The sequence below is a fragment of the Sphaerodactylus townsendi genome, linkage group LG12, assembly GCF_021028975.2.
Source record: "Sphaerodactylus townsendi isolate TG3544 linkage group LG12, MPM_Stown_v2.3, whole genome shotgun sequence".
In the NCBI taxonomy this organism is placed as follows: Eukaryota; Metazoa; Chordata; class Lepidosauria; order Squamata; family Sphaerodactylidae; genus Sphaerodactylus; species Sphaerodactylus townsendi.
Genome location: NC_059436.1, coordinates 27,967,582 through 27,974,050, shown reverse-complemented (window position 1 = coordinate 27,974,050; position 6,469 = coordinate 27,967,582).

The following is a 6,469-nucleotide window of genomic DNA, read 5'->3' as shown; positions in this document are numbered from 1 at the left end:
ACACTGCTTTCATTGGCTCACCCTTAAGGTACCGCCTATTTCCGCATAGTACTCGCTCCCGGTTGGCTGAATGGTTTGGCTGTCAACTAAAGGAAGGAGGGCTGCGGACTTTTATGCGTACCCCGTGATGGGTTCTGGGAAATGTGGTCCGTCGATAGAGCCCACCTTAAAGGGGCACGAGCCTGTTTTTGTCAAGTCCACAAACACGTTTCTGCGTAGCCTCGTTTGTGTTGCCACAAGTGCGTCCCGGAACAGCCCATCTCAAATCCAAGCATTTAATCGCATCTGGACCAGATGATCTGATCTATTATATGTTGAAAGTGAAGCTATTTCATGCATCACTACATAATTTTATTTACATTACGTTGACAGGACTGAGAAAGCGTTTGCCGCATCAAGGTATCTTATGCTGAGTCAGACCATTGGTCTAAAGGTCAGCATTGTTTATTTTGTCTGGCAGCAGCTCTCCAGGGACTCAGCCAAAGGCATTTCATACAACTTATTACTTGACCTCCTTAACTGGAGACACCAGGAATTGAACTGGGAAACTTTTGAATGTAAAGAAGGTATACCATCATTGAGCCCCAGTGCTCCAGAGAAGGAAGCCTTTGCATCGCTTGACTGAAAAATAGAAGGCACAGACAGATTGACTTCTTACTTAGCATTTAGGTATCTGCACATTTTCCCTTTTATCTATTTAAGTAATAGAGTTATTTCTTTTTCAAATGCATGTATGAATTTCCTACCAACTTGGGTTCAAAACAAGCATGTCAAGTCATTGTGCAATGACGACAGTACTTTTTCTATTATTTTTCTTCATTTAATTTCCAGATATTTAAAAACAGTCATAATAATATGTATGTAGGACTTCACAGGCTGCCTTGTTGAAACACTTGTGGGTAGAAGAAGATATCAAGAGACATAATTTGGATTGGTTGATATTGTTCCTTACAGATCAGACTCAGAGGGTGCCGGTGACAACTTGTCTTCAGTTTGTCTTTTGCAAGAACTAAAATGCATTCAGAACGCAGCAGCAGTTGCACATGGCAGGGGAACATCAGTTGTGGAGATATACAACATGACAATTTGTGTGATTTGTCATGTTGGGTCCCACAAGCCTCAGTCCTGTCCCCCAGGCTATTCAATCTATGGTATATATAAAGCCCTTAGGATAAACCACTGACAATACCCAGTTCTGTATCTCACTGCCCAAATCACCTAATAACAAGCTATCCAAATGACCACTGCCTGGCTGCAGTGATTAAGTGGCTAAAAATGAAAAATTGAAACTGAGTCCCAACAAGAATCGTACTGGTTAGAACAACTGAGGTCATCAAGACAATGTGTTTCCCAATTCTGGAAGGGTTCCAGCAGATTCTTACTGGCTTGGGTAAGAGCTTGAGGTTTATACTGAATCCAGTGTTAGAGAAGCAAGTTAGAGAAGCAAGTTAATGCAGCTGAAAAAATGCTTTCATCCACATTCATTTAGCCTACAAGATGACCCCCAACCATGACCTGGTCAGTCTGGCCACATGGATCCACACCATAGTGACCCTGAGACTAGATTATTATAATGCACTCTGCATAGGTCTGCCCTTGGAGTCAACTTAGAGGCTCTAGTTGGTACAGAATGCCACAGCCTAGTTGCTATCAAGAACTGAATTGAATGTGTATATTACGTTCATTCTGCCGTCACTCCTTGGACTAACTATCAGTCATCAGGTTCAATTCAAATTACTTGTTATCACCTAGAAAGCCATGGAAGACCTTGGCCCCTTATATCTGCAAGATTGCCTCTCTTGTTGTATTCTTGACATCATGGAAGCTTCTGAGCAAAGCTTTCTGAAGGTACCACTGCAAATGGGTGAGAACAATCTCTCTCTGTACAAGTGCAATCTCTGAAGTGGCTCCCAACTTGTGGAACAGCCTGCCTCGGGTGGCCAGGAAGGCTCCTTCCTACATTTCTGTCATTTAGGGATGTCAGCCTCTAGACAGAACCTGGGGATTGCCCAGAATTAACAACTCATCTCCAGACTGCAGAGATCACTGGATAAAATGGTTGCTTGGTACGTTGGACTCTGTGGCATTATACCCCACTGATGTCTCTGTCTTCCCCAGCCTCCATCCCCAGACGTTTCCCAACTTGGATCTGGCAACCCTACTGCCCATCCCCCACTAGTGGCCAGCAACCCTACTGTCATTCCAGTGACTGTATAAAACATAATTGTTCAGGAGAGCAAGGCTACAGTATAACTGAATGGCTCAGGAAGGTGCTTTTATGAAAGGAACAGGATTGTAGTCTATAGCACTGTTATAACATGCATTATATGTTTATAGAGTATAGTATGCTGTTATTGCTGCACTGTGTTCTAATTCTGTCATTCCATTCTCAGCATTGATTGGCATCTCAAGAATGTTATTTTTTGTGCTGTTTCTAATTTTGGTCATCCTAGTCCTATTGCACAGTTTACTCACTATCTCATGCTACCATTCTATTTGAATGCATTGTTTTATAACATTTAATCCACATTGAGTCTCAGTGAGCACTGCAGGTTACAAATAAATATAATACTTGCAACAGCCCTCAATGGTGGGCCTGCTTTTATCATCCCCATATTGTAGATGGAGGACTGAGATTGACCTAGGACTACCAGCTATGTTCAGGGCAAGATTTGAACCTAGGTCTTCGGGCATGCTGAACTATTCAGAGCATTGAGCAAGCCAGGCTGAGAGGCAATTTACTTGAATAGGTATGTTCAAAGAGTTCTAGTAGATTGACAATTGACACTATGGCTCCCACACCCACTCCCACTATTCTAGGATGTCACATTATGACCTCCACACAGAAGCCACAGGAACTATTTCTGCATTTGACACTCATAATATGTGAGAGCTCACAGTTGTTACCTGCATGGATTGCACAGAGATTTTCTAGGCCAGTGGCCCAAATTCATGGATTATTGATGAGGTCACTGAGGTTGAAACTGGTTTCTTGGTTGACAGGTTGGACAAACTGAATATTCAGGGCAGAGGTTATCTGGTAACAACATGTGACAGTAGTATCAGAATTACAGCTGCCTCATTACTATGGTGTGCCAACACACAGACTGTGGTTATCTGACAATGCCGTGACCAAAATTACATTGGTTTCATATCTTCATTGCAGCACAAATGCATGAAACAGGAAAAACTCTCCCCCATCTTCACTCATGCATGTATGCATGCAAACATAACACAGAGAGAATCCCCAGAAAATGCAAATAAACAGCACTTGGATATAAAAGGGAAAGCCAGAGAAGCAGGCAGACCCTACTGTGAGTTGGTGGAAGCATCTTGGGGAAGCATCTCTCTCTCTCTGATCTGATATGGAAAGTGGATATGCTGTCCTATAAGAATGCCTGTTTGTTTCCACGTATGTTGTGCTTATATATTTGTAAATAAAGCACTTTTTCCCCAAAAAAAATTCTACAAGTTTCTGGTCCTCCAAAAGGAAACCAACAAAGGCAAGTGTTTCCCTGGGATATCTCACTGCTGAGAGAAGTAGAGAACATGTCACAATGTTTTAAGAGAGAAATTTATGTGTGTCTCTGTTTTGTGAGACTTTACTTGGTGCTCCAGTGTTAGCCTGCATTCCCTTTGCATCTACTGCCAAAGTTTTCAAAGGTGAGTTATCTTTTTCTGCTGTATTTCAAAAATGTTTCATAGGATTCTATTGTGATTAAGGGGTTCTATTGAACAGAATCAACTGTGGCACTTGCAAAAAAAATGAAATTATTTTTAATGCTCCATTAATGGTGGCTGGAAATGCAACATCAGTCAGTTAGGTCAGACTCAGAAGTTTTGGCTTGGATCCAATGAACTGTTTAGGCTCAACAGAAAAACTGGCAAAAGGATAGTGGCATATGGCAACCTTTGTAGATATCTCACAGAACTTAGATCCTCACAGACCTATGGAAAAACTTTGTGAATCATGCCATGAACTCCTTGGAGGAAGGTTCGTATATCATGGACTTGATTAGTATATCATTAATCTTGGACTCTGTCATTGCTTTGCCACTGTTGAACTCTTCACTGAAGCTTCAGAATTATAAATGAAGAAGCTAAGGGAAAGAAGTACCAGGTGATTGGTAAAGAAGTGGAACTGTTGTTAAAATCAATTTAATGAAAGTTTCTATACAACAAAGCATCTGTTTTCAGAGGATGCTTTCCATGATGGCTTTTCTGCTAAGGATCCCTTTTGTACTGCAGAGAGAATGATTCTCTGGCATGTTCTGCAGCATGAAGGGCACTAACCAGGTCTCTCAGGCCTCAATGTTGCCTTGCATGAACTGAACAGCAAGAACTAAAATGCACATGGCAGGGGAACATCAGTTGTGGAGATACACAACAGTGATATAAAACCTTTGTCTACAGTTGTGCCTCCTGTACTTATAGAGAACCTCTATGGAAGACAGGACAAAAGCACCAAATTGAAGAATGAGGTGCAGAAAAAGAGTACCATCTATGGGAGCAGGTTTATTTTAAGGGAATGGATCCATTAAAGCAAACCTGTAATTGGAGAAATAGTGTGAAAATGTGCAAATTTTCACATTTTCACACTATTTCTCCAATTACAGTTGGCTCCAGAAAGCTGTAAATTATGTTCGAGCACTGTGGACTTTATGTTTGGTATGATGAGATTTAGTATCTGATTTAGAGTGAGAAATACATGGAAGTAACAAAAGATACATGTAAAAGAAAATGAGATGAATAGCTATTAAAGAGGTATGATAAAGAAGGGTATAAAGCAGGGGTATCCAACTCTGGAGTTTAGATGTTAACGGACTACAATTCCCATCAGCCCCTGCTGACATGGCCAGTTGTAAATAAAGCCAATTGGCCATGCCAGCAGGGGCTGATGGGAATTGTAGTCCATTAACATCTGAAGTGCCAGAGTTGGACACCCCTGGTATAAAGCAACCTCTATAAATAAAGAATAGGTGTCAAATTCTGTGCAATAGAGAAAAATAAGGCATGCAGGTCGATTAATCAATACAAAATAGAAATGTTGAAAATTCGTCTTGATGATGTCCAAGTTGCAGCTCAATTTCTGTTAAAATAGAAAAGCAAGCCATGAGCTACAAGAGTATGAAAAATCAGTTAAATGTATTTCTCCACATCCTACATGTAAGGGAATGAAGAAGCCCCTAGAGATATATTTCCTGAAGGTCCTTATAAGCCACAGGTGTCAAACTCGCGGCCCTCCAGATGTTATGGACTACAGTTCCCATCATCCCCTGCCAGCATGATGCAATCTGTGTTTTATTCTGGCACAGCTGCATAAATAGCATGATGCTGGCAGGGGATGATGGGAACTGTAGTCCATAACATCTGGAGAGCCACGAGTTTGACACCTATGCTACAAGCCTTAACATACGAGAGCCATTAAAGGTAGCCCCAATTGATTTGCCTCTTGATAAATTTAGTCTGCATGATTAATGAGGTTCTGCCTCCGATGACTTCTGTAGAGCTTTAGCTAAAAAGATTAATGATCACTGGGTGAAATAATTCTACCTTTAAAAAGACTCAAAAAATCAAGACAAGGTATGGGAAGACAGAAGTAGAGATTTTTACATTAGCAAAGTTCATTTAGAGCAGGACACTTCAATTGAAATGTAAAATGTATGGAATTCTACCAAATAACCTTTAATTATGACTGCAATTATGACTATCACATGATCAGGTTCAACAGAGAAAATGTTCAGTTCATTAAAAAGTTAAATATTTAGATTCATGTTTAGGAGAATCAGGCAGAACCATAGGCCAGGACTGACACACATACACATGTCCAGAGGATCTTGCTTGGCATTTTTACTCTCAAGGGATTTCACAGAAGTGTTTGTCAACAAAATTAATCCTTTACAATTTTATTAAAAAATTAATTAAAAGGCGCAAACAATGGGAATAGGGACTTTAACAACAGGAAACTGTAGTACACTGAAAAGGGCTCAGACCTTTCCTTTAGAATTGGTTTCTTCTGAAATTCCTATGGACATCATTCTCCTGTAGACAGAGCATTAAGAGTAATAATAATAGCTTATGCATCTAAGCAGAGTTACACTTTTTAAATCCACTGAAGTCAATGGACTTTGAAGGATGCAGCTCTGTTTAGGATGGTATTCTACATTGCTGGATGAACTGACAAGAGGGTTTAGCCCCTATGTGCACGAATGCTTGTCTGAGGCACAGAACAGTGAAAGTTGCTGGACATGAATTGAGCAAACAGACTACAATACTTATCTCTGATAGACTGCCTCTCATAAAACTCAGGATAATCAAATATGCAGCTCTTAAATGGCTCAGTGGATACTAGCTCCACTGATTAAGGTTAGGCCTTGGAAATCAAACCAGAAATAATGACCTCCTCTATTTAAGCAGAAATAATGACCTCCTCTCTCACAGTAACAGGCCAGGTCTCCTTTGGTCTTAG